The sequence below is a fragment of the Centruroides vittatus genome, unplaced genomic scaffold (assembly GCF_030686945.1).
Source record: "Centruroides vittatus isolate TY-2023 unplaced genomic scaffold, ASM3068694v2 contig_717, whole genome shotgun sequence".
In the NCBI taxonomy this organism is placed as follows: Eukaryota; Metazoa; Arthropoda; class Arachnida; order Scorpiones; family Buthidae; genus Centruroides; species Centruroides vittatus.
In genome coordinates this window covers 1,195,839-1,211,244 of record NW_027122456.1, presented here as the reverse complement: position 1 = coordinate 1,211,244, position 15,406 = coordinate 1,195,839, and the positions used below count along the sequence as shown (strand labels likewise).

The window sequence follows — 15,406 nt, the reverse complement described above, 5'->3', positions numbered from 1 at the left end:
TTTTCCCTCTCTCATATATAACAGCCAGAAAAATAAGTGATCAAGACCTCTGTTGACCTCTGCAACACCCTGCTTTAGTATTAAATCTTTAATTAAACGCAAACACGAAACGTTAGAAATATTCAAATTACAAGTATAAAATCGATCCAAACCAATATATAACCAACTATAACACTATTTCCATCTGTAAATAGCCTTTGAATACTGTATTAATTAATAATGTAAAATTAGCAACAATGAAATGTTCATAAGCGTAGAGAAGCAATGAAATTATATTTAGCTCCACGAATAAAGTTTTTAATTAGCTTCTGACGTCTTAACAACAGTCAGATCATTAATAACACAAAATTAGAAACCATAAAGATAAAGAGGAATTAAACTAATCTGCCATCATATCTAGTTCCACAAATAAATGCTTTCGTCACACAGTTCCGTTTGTCTCTGAAAGAAAAGAAGAACACGTGATTGACCAAAAGTGTTCATTAAACTGTTAGAACTAAAATTACAATTTTAAAGAGAATCGACAGATTGGAATGTTTAGTAAATACACCTGCCAAAATAAACACAGCTGCAGAGAAAAGCTCACCTTGAAATGCTATACCTCAAGGTGAACCCATAATATGCACTCGCCTTGAAATGCTATACCTCAAGGTGAACCCATAATATGCACTCGCCTTGAAATGTTATATTCTAAAAGACGAAAACATAAACTGAAACTTAATGACTTTTACATCACACTAGACTATAGTGTGAGTAAAAACTAAAAAGGCAGGCGTTTATCCGGTCTTGACCGTGTCAACACCTGCCTTTTTAGTTTTTACTCATCTTCACCCTCATTAGGAACAATGCACTTTCACTGCAAATGTAAGTTTTTATATAAATAATCTAAATTGAATAACTGTATATATTTTTTATCAAATTGTATTAAATCACAAAAAAAAATTTATGTTATAGAGAATGTAATACACCTTTGTGATAAAATATAGAAAAATATTTTAAAAAATGTACCAACATATGATATGTAAGTTTTATGTTGTTGTATTCCAATTTACGTGATGTTTAATATTGTCGGAAACCTTACCATATTTTGTATTCTTTAACAGCACTGAAGAGGGGTTGGGAGATAAACCAACCCGAAATGCATTTGATTAAATAAACGAAAATTTTCCTAACCATTGCTGTATGATCGTCTACCAGAATTATTATTTGGATTACAAGGACGGTACACACAGAATTAGTATACACAGCAACCATACTTACGACGTTAAGAACCAAAACAAGTTGTAAGAAGAGAATTTCTGACTTTTATTCGCTCTCAAATGATTCTAAAATTGATTCCGACAATACAAATTTAAATACCAACCTTTAAATTATTTGTTTAATTAGAATTCTTTTAGTTCGTGGAAGTACTCGTATACTTCCTCTTCTACAAATCGATCTTTTGGATACAACGAGATTATATATGATTTTCGATATGAATAATGTTGGAAGTACCACAGAAAAGTGCTGACTTCATTAAGGAATGTGCCAATTGATTTAACTGAAACGACATCACGCGTGACGTTGCTCTCAAATCGATTCTTCCCGTAGACAGACTGTAGTAATATTGAAGATTATCAAATTAGAAAGAGGTCCTATAAACGCAGTAAATTTTGGCTATAATATAAATTAAAATATGTTTACGTTTAAGTGTTTAATGATTGTAAGTGATACAGATTCGATAGGATTGAGAAATGTGCCAATTCAAAAGGTAGAAAACGAAAAAATGAATACAAAATACTCTGAATTAATTGTAAACCTAATGATAACAGAGTGTATAAAGAGAAAATTGTACTTTTAAGAAAAATTGTAAATAAGTAAATGTGTGTGTAACAAGTAAATCATATATAAATAGCTATGTAGAAAGTACTGAAAAGATTCACCTTTTTAAAACTTTCTGTCATCTATTGTGTTTTTTTTTTACTTGAATGAAATATGATTTAATTAAACTTCATACCGTTTATACCTCTGGAGTACTCCGAAATGATTTTCAAGCGATTTGTGTGAACAACTCTGAAGAGTTTAACGCTTTCATTTAAACTGTCTATAAATGACGGCCATACTGAGAGGGAGGGGGTTACCTCTTTATTCCCCCTCATACCAAAACTTAGTCAACATGTATCAGTGAAGTAGCTATTTTTCTAAAACGAAATTCATTTTAAACTGTAAAAACATACGTAAAACATTTTAAACGCATTCTAACGTATTTCTGTTAATTGTAAATGGTGGTGTGGAGGACAAATATAAATAATATTTCACTTTATTCGATATCTACTGGCGTGGCAGTGGCGATTTTAGATTATGCAAAGACATAGTCAAACGTGGAATTACAAAGGCACCTTTATATAAAACAAGTAAAACCAGTGCAATAATTGAAATTGCACAGGATCTACGATTATAGCTGGTATTGAATTCTAAGCACTAAATTAAGGTCCAGAGTCGACAAAAATCTAAGCGAGTGTTTACGAGCGAGTGTTAAAGTCACTAAAAGGGCAAACATAAGTTGCTCATGTCTAAAGCCGCCACTGATAAAAGAGTAGGCCTATGTTTATTTCCATGCAAGGAATTTCAATAATCGGAATTCTTTTGCAAGAATTTTAAAACGTTAACACATCAAAGTTAGAAATTAAATTGTCATACATAACGATAGCATAGTTCAAAACATAATAAATTCACAAATTCTCTGCGTAAATAAGCTGAAAGTTGTTATTTTATTAATAATATATCGATATCTATCTACGCAGAGGTAATTATACTGTTTTCATTACAAATCTACTGTCAAATTCTAAAACGTAAAAAAAAGTAATAATTAAAGCAAAAATATTTGTATATAGGCATCAAAATTCAATTAAATAAACAATGAGTAATTGTCATTGTCATTGTCATAATCAAAAGAGCAGCAAACAAATAATTGCACAATTATCATCCTAGGAACAGTAATCTACATATCAGATCGTTATAAACAATTTATCAATCAAAACTTATCCTAAATAATTACATTTGTAAAATAATCTTTCGTTGTTTATATAATGATTTTCCTGTTTACTATTACTTTTACATTGTGAAATTTGAATTTAATCTCAAAACAGTAAAATAAAATTAGAAAAAATGTAAACATCGATATAAACCATCGAACATTTTAATTAATATTTTCTCCTTTGAAAAATATGAAATTATTTCGCTTGATAAAACTGAGATGTGGATCATGGCCTACCGAAAGAGATTCCGTGAAAATAAAGGCTACTGTTTACTTGTTTACATCGTTTAAAAATATTTGATAAAAAAATGTAAATGTAAAACTCGTTTTAATAATTTTAATTTTACTGTAAAGAAGCAATCATTGTCTAATATTATTGAATTTATAAAGCAAAATGTAACATATTCCAAGAAACTTGCCTAAATATTTAGAAAGTCAATGTAAGAAATGAAATAACGATGGGTGTCGTGGGACATTTTAATGCTTAAAACTCAATATTTGGATTTAATTACTTATTTTAAATGCGATAAAATCAACAATTTACGAGACCTCTTTTTATTGATAATCTTGTATTTTTTACAATTTTAATTGGCTCAGTTTGGTAATTATTGAACACCAACAAACAGACCTATGATAAGCCTCGATTTTGTTCATTACGGGCGAATCTCATCTGCCTTAGTTCCATCCAAATAGTTAAGAAATGGAAAAACCATGTCCTAAACCGAATTATAAAAATTCAGCAACGAGTTTTTTTAACTTTCCCGGAAACATTTGGCACCATATCTTATCATATTTGATTATTAAAAACTTTTTATATTGATATCCGCTTTATCTCCCCACCCCCTCGACCTTTAATCACAAAAATTTAATACTGCGAGATCCAAGAAGATCGGGATCGATAGTTTGTGAAATTATTTAGATTTATAATTTAATGTTGAATTATAAAATAATGTTTTATATTTGGCAATGAATCAAAAGAGGTTTCCTTTGAAAAACTTCCAAGATACATCAAAACTTTCGATTTCATCGGTATGGGTTAAAATCCCTATTGCTAGAATCTAAGAAAGATACAACTTTAAGTAACGTTCAATGTGGAATGTTATACGAGAAAAATTATGACAATAAGAATTAAGGCATTGAAGAAACTCCCCAATATATTTAAGTTGTAAAAACGAAAGTTCTATCGAAATCCACGGTAGTAGATTTCCTGTCATCGACAGAGTTGAGATGAATCATTAGGCGGCTGTGGGCCGATCGTCCCTATAAAAAGGGGCCGTTTTCGCGCCAAATTGCGCAGTCCTGAGGATAGGAGAAGCCATACTGAAGGCACAGTTCCTTAAAGACGATACGCCATACAGTAATTTGACATACTTGTTAAGTACAGCCATATCAACATTATCAGGCAGTTTGTGAAGATGAAATCTTACCGCTATTCTCAAGTCAAAGTGTTTAAGGTAGAAAAAAATTACCATACATTTGTAAACACTCTCTCATCCGCGCATTAGTGTTAGATACAGCGCGAAATAGGTTATTTTTAGATTGTTAATAATCAGTTAATCTCTCTCTATATATATATTTCTCTCGATATTTTATTTGAAATTTGGTTGTTTTAATTTACTTTGTATATGTGTTTTTGTAATTATTTTAGTTTAAGTTCCAATAAATATAATTTTTGTTTAATTTGAATTGGACTTAGAATAATTCAATTATTTCGCACTCTCATACTAAATACTGTAGCCCTATTTAAGATAGATTAATACGCGTGGTGATACCGCGTACAATAAAACCGATCACCTGGTGTCAGGCCCCTGGCAATAATTAGGAAAAAGAGGATTTTGTGATCATCGGTCTCCGATCATTTAATTTTAAGTCCCTCCTACCACTTCGGAACAGCAAGGTAACCATCTCCTAAATTGGGTATGACATTCTGAGAAACTGTTTCACAAACAGGTGTCGATTAAGTGTTATCCTAGTTCTTCCCGAACTTAAGTATGTAACCCCGATTACGGTCTCACAATACCATCAATCTCTCTACTACGCAAACCTCCGTGCAAAATTTCTGAAAATTTCGACAAAAAGCACAGGATTTATTAAGCTTCAAACAGGATGAACAAAATCGTGCACCCACACAAACATCCCGACATACAGAAATTATTTAAACTTATGATTTATGAATTAAGATATAAACTGTATAGTAAAACAGTTAGCAGTTTCGTAATTCTTCGACATTGAAACGTCGAGAAATGCAAAAAATTTATCGTAACGAATGGCGCCACACACGCAGTTTTAAATGTTGTCGGGAAAGTTAAGCAACTAGTTGCTGGATTTTTTTCACGCTTAATTCTACATCTTTCGAAGGTATCTCTTTTCGTATTTTTAAATTTATATTCCAGGTATGTGTACTCTGAACTCAGTGTAATATGATTTTAAAATTAGTGATATTTAAGCTGTATGAGGTCAAAACGTGTTCGGGTCCTTTAAGTCCCGTCACGCTTAACAAATATCTTTTTGTATAAGTCAGAAAATCGTTTTCTATGTATTTTGCTTTATATATCTGACAATTTTTGTTTTTTGTTTTTTTTTTTTAAATTTAAGAGTTAATATGTTATTATACTATTTATGAATTTATCATTTATCAAAAATATAATTGAGAATTGTAGGAAAAAGAAATTTGCTTTTTGTGAAATGTTGTTACAAAGTTAACATCATCTCTTTATCATAAAAATTTCATAATTATAATGGATAATTATTTCACACCTGCAGTATTGTTGAAATACTTGAAATCACAGGATGTGTATGCATGTGAAACTATGTATTCAAATCTAGCAGGATTTCCAAAATTAGCAGACGACAAAGAAGTAAAAAGGATTTCAGAACATCTGATAAGGATATCAAATATTTCAAAGACAAAGACAATCGAAGTGTTCATTTATTGTATTGTGAAGTTATCACGGAACAGAAGTTGTAAATGTAAAATGCACTCAGAAGGATGGAACAAAACTAGATGCACTAATACCATTGGCTATCAGGCATTACAACACTCATATGAGAGGAGTTGACAAAGCAAATATGTTCAGATAATTATACGATTAGAATAGGGAATCAAAGAAATAGTGGCATAGACTGTGTTTTGCGGTTATAGAATTGCTATTGTAAATGCTTACATTATTTTACTTACATAATTTTTGCTTACATATTTAATTTCTGTAATATAAATTCATTATATAATATAAAAATATACTAGATACATGACATCAAGAAATTCGAAACGATATTTATCGATGTAATTAGCCTGGGGAACAGTTTGAGCACTAATACGTCACAAATGAAAGATTATAAGTGATTTACCGTTGAGAAAAGAAAAAAAAAAAAAAAAAAAATACGACGAAAAGTACAGATAAAAAGAAAAGTGTAATTACTTTAGTTTCATTTAATTTCGTTAAGAAAATAAAGTAAACTAAACTAAAAATAAAGAAATAAAAGAATAATAAAATAAAATCAGTTGGCATTTAAGCGGGAAATGTCTTGGAGAAATTGGAGTCGTTCGTTAAAAGCAGCGGCGTTTGAGATTTTGACCAGTCTCTTCTGAGGGAATTGCGTTTGAAACATAACGTCTGTGGGTCGCTTGACACGACTAAAAAACATATTCGAAATAGTTACATAAAAGTTGAAAATTTCCGATGGGATGAGAGGAAGGAGTTGAGCCTGTCCAATCCCGTTCCAATTAAATGTTTAAAGTATGTAATAATTTATTAGTTTGGTTTCCGTTCGAGATTTGGCCCAATAAAGCGGCTGCTCCAATTAACCAGTAGCTATTAAATGGAATCTACTGAACTTTAATACAAAAATGAAATCAAAAAGTCCACACTTTGAAAAAATGACAAAGTCGGCATTGTTTCAGAAGCTTCCCGCTATTAGAGCCATCTAGTGGGGATGAGGGACGTAAATCTGGTTCCTTATTTTCAGAACTTGGATAACTTTTCCGTAGTTCAACCGAAATTCACCAAACTCGGGAAAAATATCAAGCAACTGTCTGGCTTTATATTTCAAAAAACAATATCCAAAAATGTCAAAATACGTTTTTGTTATTAAGCATCAGAGAGGCGAAAGTCGACTGTTTCGTTTTTTAAATATATCTTATCTCACAGTTAATTATATTTTCCAAAATGTAAGTTTTGCAAAGGACAAGGTTATACTGAGCATTTTTACATTAAAATTACATGCGTTTCAAAATCTTACATGGGAATTTTGTTTAAAAATTCGGACAAAAAGTGTAAACGTTATCTCAATAGCCTGGGCTTCCCCAAGCAATTATTTTTCTGAAATTTTACAAAAAAGTCCCATTAACTTCTGAAACCTAGTAAGTCCCATCGTAAAGAAGTTTTATAAACACAGGGCTTAAAGCAGTCATGGCAATAAAAAAAAAAGTGAGAAAAGAGAGTTCACACTGAAAAAAAGCTAAAAAAGCTAATAGTGTTAAAATGAACGAAACAGGCGTTATTAAAAAAACACACAAACGAACACATATTTTGTATCAATAACATGGGAAAAGTGTACCACGTTCGTTGATATCCGATTTTCTAACGATGTAAGTGAGGTTGTTGTTGCATGTGATAAGTCAGTAGAGATGATCAGAATACACACACCACACACTCTCTCTTTCTCTCTCGAGTAATTATGCATATGATATTAGATTGATTATTAAGTGGACTAATAAGATTAAATATGAAAATAGTTAGGCTGAGTTTATATTTCAGAAAAGTGACCAGTAAGACTGCATTAAGCCAGAACAGGCCCGCATTAAGTTTTTATGTGCCCCGTACAGAATTCCCACCGTTACACAGCAAAGTAAATGGAATAGTAACATAACTACCAGAATGTGTTTCCATATAACATGCCAAATTTCAAATGTCATTTATTTCAAGGTACATTTTTTGATTTCTTCATAAAAAAAATGTAATTAAAGAAGAAAAAAAACAACTTCTGGCAGAATCAGTGGGTTGCATGTTCATTATATAGCAGGGATGGGCAAGCAAAAGTTCAGTGGGAGCCAAAATGTAGGTTTTGCAAAATGCATGGGAGCTGCAGTTCTGTACTTTTTTATTCTGTACTGCAGTTCTGTACCTGGATTTTATTATATAATATAGAACAAGTATTGAATTTTTTTAATAAACATATTTTCACAAAATTGTGGAAATAAAACTGTAAAAATAATAATAAAAAGCAGAAATTAACACTTTCAGTAAGAGCCACATAAAATTCAAAAAGAGCTGCATGCGGCTCTCGGAGTCTCATTTGCCCATGTCTGTTATATAGCAATACCACTAGTAATTGTGACCCAATCATTTATTTGGTAATTTAATCAATATGTTTTAAATGATTAAAAATAAAATTACAGCATTCATTACTGGTAATACTAGTCTCCAAATCTATTCCCCTGAATACAATAAAACAATTTGTTATTCATTTGACCCACAACTGACAGAGAAGAGAGTTTATGAAAACAATGTAATTAAACATTTAGCAGTTTGTTGTCCTTCACAGTGGGGAACCGGCAGAGTCTATTACGGGAGAAAATATACAAAGCTTTCTATTTCCCTCAAGTTGAAAAATAATACAATCCCATGAAATTTAACAAATCTGACGTTAATAAGTAAATGATGAAATTATTTACAGAGAGTTGATATTTAATAAGTTTAGTTTTTTGCTCTTATAGATCAAATTACAGAAATTATAAATAAAAATCTCATTTTTTAAAAATTAAAATCATAAAATTTCGCTTACAAAAGATCGAGATGGAATGCACGCTTTTCATTTTTATAACTGCTTTGTTTTATTAGACACAGATATTATTCCTATATAGATTTATTAATTATAATAAACATACATTATGTATAAAATTACATTAAAATAACACTGTAATTAACGTCTGAAATGAAAAAGTAATTGAATCGAGTCTCGCCTCCATATTAATTAACGTGTTGTTATGGGGGGCCTAGTAGAAGCTGTAATTTTCTGGGGAGGGGCACCAAGTTAACTGCGTGGGGGCCGGGCTGAGATTTTCTGGGGAGGGGCACCAGGTTAACTGGGGGGGTGTGCCCACCCACGCCCTTTCCTGGCTACGCCCATGTTAAAGCGCCACAGTAATTAATTGATTACGTCGCATCAAATTAAATAATTTATAAAAATTGAAATAATAAATACGTTTATAAAATAATTGGCTGTATCTGTTCGCAATGATAATGTAAAACACACTGTACTTATAGTTTAGCATTTCCGATATTTAATTTATTTTTGAATTTTAAAATATAAGAAAAACAATTTTTTAAATAAAGTTTTACGCATTTATATCTGCAACTTTAGATAATACAAAGATATAAGAATCCATCAAAAAAGTTAATTAATAATAATTAAAATCAAGAAAAAATATAAGTTTCTTTCGAGGTAAGGAAACTTGTAAAAAGTCAGGTACGCGATCACATGATGCCCGTCTCCCCACTTTGCGTAACCAAATGGTCGAGGTTGAAATAAAACCCCAGCAGAAGTAAAAACAAACATCGGCGCGTGTATAGGACAATAAACTTGAACGGGAGCGAAGATGAGACATGACACCATGTAATTTATGCTAATTACTTTCTAATATTAAAATATTAAAATCTTCAATAAATTATAATTAAATTAATTTTTTGACTGAGTTCGACTAGAAGCATATCGAAAAGCTAGATTAAAGTGAAAATAGCGGTTTTTCGACGCTAAATATTTACAAATTAATTTTTTAATTTGGTGCCGGATTGACCGCAGCTGTTCGAATGCGCACGTGCATGAAGAGTTTTATAGTTTGTCGAAATGGAAAATGAAGGACACCGTTAGAATGCAGAAAACCATGGTGCATGCCAAATATATAAGCACCCACTTAAAACCAAACTTTTGTCTTTGTCTAAAGATTGTCTCTACAGAAGTTATTAATATTTAGGATATTAGTTTAAAATCTTGTATTTCCTGGCACGAGATTCGCTCGATCTTTAATTTTACAGAGTGCTAGAAAGATACAAGCTTTGAAACGAGTGTCCTACAACGTTTTATTTAATAATAACAGTAGAAATCAAATTTATTATCGCTCAACAATTATTTTTTCGGTTTTTCTACGGTAGTCAAAAACGAGTAAATGTCATCGTTTAAGCTAAAGAATAGCAGGCGGTTGGGAAGAAGTTTGCTTAGCAACTTACTTCAGAAAGTATTGGGTTCTATACGATTTTCCGTTGCTAAAACATGAGTTTCTACTGTTAGTATTAAATAAAATCTATTTCTTTCTTTTGTCCACTGCGCTTAAATAAATACAAATGCTAAAAATAATGCTGTATAAAAATCACTCTTAACGCCAAACTAGAAGTGTACTTGACTTAATGCAGCGTGATTATATCGAAGCGCTGCGGAGATCGGTATTTCACAAGGATACAAGCAAGGAGAACCCACGTGCAAATTCCTACAGCATGTGCAGAGTATCAAGCTTTGGGAAGCTCCTCGTTTTGTTAGTCTATATAAATGTAGTACACTACATGTGTATACGACAGTGCCTTAACATGTCGCGCACGGTCCATAAGGCATACGGGGAAGTGCTGGTTGCTATTTCGCTCCTGAGCGCATTTACAAAAAAAAAATTTCACATGGGAAGTGAAAAAAGCTAAAAAAGTGCGTTTTTCTCAGAAAAAGCTAAAAAAGAGAGGAGCTATGAAAAATAGCTAAAAAAGCTAAAAAAGAGAGTCACTTTAAGCCCTGTAAACATTTTAATATTTTTTACTTATCTGTCAATATACACATCTTCTGATAATAAGATATAAAAATATTTTTTCTCAAAAAGAATTCAGTAAAGGATTATTATAATACAATGGTCAGCTGTTTTTATCTGAGAGAAGAAAGATAGAGCGTAAAATTAATTGAATAAGGTAACACAACACAATAACAATCTACTAATGAAGAATGCCTGTCGGGAGGACTTTGTATGAGAAACTGGTTCCTGTTTTAGTGTTAGATAGGTGAAGAAAACCGAAGAAACTTCGTGTCATACCGCGCGCTGGCCACTGAACCCGCGATTAATTACCAGTGGAAGTGAGATAGAGCCAGAATCAATCCTAAATGTAAAATCTTACCTCATACCGAAAGCCATAAAAATGAGACTAAAATCAATAATGGTTGTCATACTTTCGTATAGTGTTTTTTGTTTTTACCCTAAATTCCTGGGGCTCTCTGTGTCGGAGACTCAAACTTTAATGGTACCACTCTGAATGTGGACTCGAACATATGATCCTAATATGAATATATATGTATGTATGTATATATGTATATACACAATTGAATACATTATAATAAAAACAACTTACGTTCCACTTACGTATCCACTGGTGAGTTACGGATTCGCATCTGACCTGGCCACGTGGAGTTTTTCGGGACTTTCTCACGTGTCTAACACGTGAATAGAGGCAAATCTCTCATAAGTTCTCCTGAGAACGTCCATATCTAATCCCATCGAATTGATCCAATCCACTTGCATCAATGATAATTTACATTTAAAATATTTTATTTTCTTTTATAATCAATAAAAATTAAACAAATATACCGCTACTTACAATTCCAATACAGTCAAACCTCGGGTTTCCAACTTAATTCGTGCCTAAAGGTTGTTCGAAACAGACGAACTTTATGATAGCGTGAAATTATCATTTAAGTAAATTAGTTTCGTACTTAAAATTATTTCATTAACCAAATTTAAAAAAGTTATAACGATGCTTTAAATTTACAAAATTGAAATAATATACAAAAATATATTTTAGATTTTAAAAATATATTTTTTTTTTCTAAGAAAATTATCTTGTGTAATATGGCAAGGCAATTTAATATATCCAAAAATTAGCCCAATTCGAATTTATTTGTTATAATATTTTATTTGATATATATGTAATTTTATCTTGAGGATACCGCAATATATATAATTGCAAGAATATTATTATTAAAGATATTTATACGTTTACAAATTTTTTAAATTTATAAAGATATTTCTGAAATTACAAATCGACCAATAGCTGCGGAGAAACCAAATGATGCTGTATGTGCGCTCGTGCGTTTTGGCAAAGCAGGCTAGAGTATGTGTCATTTATCATAGTGTCATTTGGCTTCTTTGCAGCTATTTTACACGTTAAATTATATATAAAAAAGAAAAAAATTCTAGAAATTTATACATTTAAAACCATAATTTATTCAAAACTCAAGCTATTTATACAGAGACTAATTCAAATAAAATAATTTGGTGTAAAAATAAATTTCAAGTAAATAAAGTTATCGCATTTTTTAGTTTTAAATTATTTTTATCATTTAAATTTAATTAAGCTTTAAATTTATTCTGATATTTTTATTTACCGTACTTCATTATTATTAATACATTACATGTTCCAATATTAAGTTTATATTACTATTTTGAGTTTTTAATTTATCTAATAAAACAAACAGTCAGATGAATGAAGCTGTGAAGATAGATTCGAACCCGGATTTTCTCTGGAAAGGATTCGAGTTCGAATCTAGATTAAAGGTTCAAAAATTTTTATGAGTAATTTCATTCTTCTATGTATCCTTATCACAGTAAAGACACCCTTGACAGATTCGCATTCGAATTTAAAATAGGGACTAGCCCTGGGTGTTAATTCATGATGGACACGAAAAGAGTGGAAAGTGTGAATAGTTTCATAATAATGAAGTTATAGGTAAAAAAAAGTAACATATTTTGTTTTATTTTGATTTAACACGAATATTATATATGTAAGGTAAACATGAAGACTTGGCATGAGAACAGGACAACATGACTTCGGCAAATTTTAATGTGTTTTTGATAGGCCCGTTGAGTTTTTCTATTTAAGGTCGACTTCTGAGAAATTTTAAGATAAAAATACCAATATCTTCTTGAGAAAAATTCTGCTTCAAAATTATATTTTTATTTCATGAATAATTTATTTTTTTTTATCATGTTTTGTTTTATCTATTACTCATGTTTTGTTTATTTTAAGTTATAATGCTTATTGCCTCTTGTTTGTTGCTTTTTTTTATAACAATAAATAATAAAAATTAATATATATATATACTTGCATTCATTGTTCATATTTACTAACCACAGAAATGATATCATAGACCTAAAAATATACTTTACACAAAGCGATGAACCAAATAAGATATCACCAGACAGTTTTATCTTTATTATTGTCAGGCATTAGCCCTTTAATATTATCTTTTCTAAATATAATCTAAAGATATATTTCTTTTGCATGTTAAAAATAAGATATCTTACATTAATTATAAATTTAAATAGAAATATTTATAGCATTATCTTAATTTTAATTATATCCACCCCGCGAGCTGTAAGAGCTTTTATTCTATGACTGCAAATAAAGAGTAAATAAAATATGATGCTAAATTCGTGAAAATTTCTGAATAGTTCGAACTCTAATCCCGGATTTCCAAATGTATTTATTTTTTTAAATCATCTACAAATAAAAACAAGTATTAAATGAACCAAACTTTTAATCTTTATACTTATCAAATGTAATAGAGGTTAAAGAAGCAGTTAAGATAAAATTTCTTACTTTGATCTAAGTTCAATTAACTCACAGTTTATATGCTAGATTGATATATTTATATTTAGTTTCAGTTGAATATTTATATTTATCTATTATATAAAGCATTAAATAACAAATTATTTGAGTTTAGTAAATTTTAAAATATTTTCTACTTCAATTCTACTTTAAACTTTTAAAATTGAAGCTTTAACAATTTATTATCTTCGTAGTCTGAGAGAGGTAAGATAGACTTGGCATCGATCTTAACCCTTCACAAAAGTCATAAAAATGTATGAAAAATAAATAAGAATAAAATTTTCATCACTTCTAAAAAGACTTTAATTTCTACAATTTTTTCTACAAATTTTTTTACCAAAACAGTTTAATTTTGGAGCTTTTCTGTATTCTTAGCCAGAGCCAAATGGTTCTGTTAGCATAGTTATAGGCCTGAATGAATATCTTATATTGCATTTTTATGAACATTTGCCTGAAAATTGATTTAGATAGTAATAAACAAATATTGAATGATATCAGAATTTTTTAGTCATGTATATTTATAAAAATAATAACGTGATATAAACAAATAGAGTATTTATGGAATAATAATCAATAGCAAAACAGATATCGAAATGTAAACAAACAAAAAACAATTTAAAAATAAATGTTAATTAAGTTATAAAGGAAAATTGCATGAATATTGCAAAGAAAACCAAAGAAATCTTACTTTTTTTCGAGGTTTTTCATCTTATTAATTCATCTATATAATTAAATTTGCAATTTTATGATTGCATTTTATAACTGTGCCGAAAAAACAAAAGTTACTAACACTAGAAAAGAAATGATGATGTCGGATGGCCGAGAAAGTAGAGCGTAAGCCTGCCGCTTTGAAGGACCCGGTAGCGAAAAACCCTAAGAATTTTTTTGTCAGGCGACATTCCTCACTATCCAGTTGCCCATTGTGAGTCTTGCCGAACCCAACTTTCAGTGCCCAAAGAATGGATAAAGTCAAAAACAGTGAGATGCCGTTTCTTCATGTCGCCAACCCCATTAGCCCTGCCCGTGAGGAACTCAATTACGTTGTAATATATATCTGCCACAGAGCCTAAATATACTGCTAACAGGCAGTGGTGATATTCAGCGGGTTCGCACAGGTTCGGCCGAACCCGTTGTTAAAATTTTCAGTTTTTCCGAACGGGTTCGCCCGAACCCGTTGGTAAAGTTTTCAGTTTCCCGAACCTTGTTAAACACACAGAACTTTTTTAGTGGTTTTGTTTTTTTTAAAAAATATATTAAAATATACGTATTATACTCTGTAATACTACTAAACTAGAGCCTTATACCCCGTTCGCACCGAGCATTTCAATCTAGATTGTGAGCAAGGTCGGGGACTATGTCTTGGTGCGATCTCTCTCCACCGTTTCAATCTCGACCGAAACGAGGTTTAATCGCGATCGATTAAAGAGAGTTCTTGAAACTAGATCCAGTCATAAGAGAGATCCCACAATCTCACGCGCGCGAGATAATACAAGATGGCTGTGGAACACGTGTCGGGCTATGGACAGCGAAATAAAAAGGAAACTGTATTTCGAGAGACGATGACATGTGTCTACTAAGAGTAGTGCGATTCGGAGTGAAAAATTTCTCTGCCTAAAAATAAAAAAAAAATAAAAAATGGTCGACAGCACTAATATACTATTGTTACCTGGTCTTCGCCCAGGGCTCGTTACGTTCCAAATACGCCACTGATTATTAGATATATTGGAAGAAAAGGTATTGTATTTATTTCTAGCCA

At 30.9% G+C, this 15,406-nt stretch overlaps 2 long non-coding RNA genes across 2 annotated transcripts in view; one reads left to right on the top strand and one right to left on the bottom strand.

Moving 5' to 3' along the window:
• Positions 1 to 11,502, bottom strand: part of LOC136980673 (uncharacterized) — a 30,604-nt gene extending 19,102 nt beyond the window's left edge. Inside the window, exon 1 of the long non-coding RNA XR_010881587.1 lies at positions 11,395 to 11,502. This is a non-coding gene — a long non-coding RNA (uncharacterized lncRNA). The remainder of the gene's footprint in view (positions 1 to 11,394) is intronic.
• Positions 777 to 2,231, top strand: LOC136980597 (uncharacterized). Its single transcript, XR_010881579.1, has 4 exons — positions 777 to 864; positions 955 to 1,021; positions 1,104 to 1,283; positions 1,398 to 2,231. It is a non-coding gene; the product is annotated as an uncharacterized lncRNA (long non-coding RNA).
• Positions 11,503 to 15,406: the final 3,904 nt, after the last annotated feature.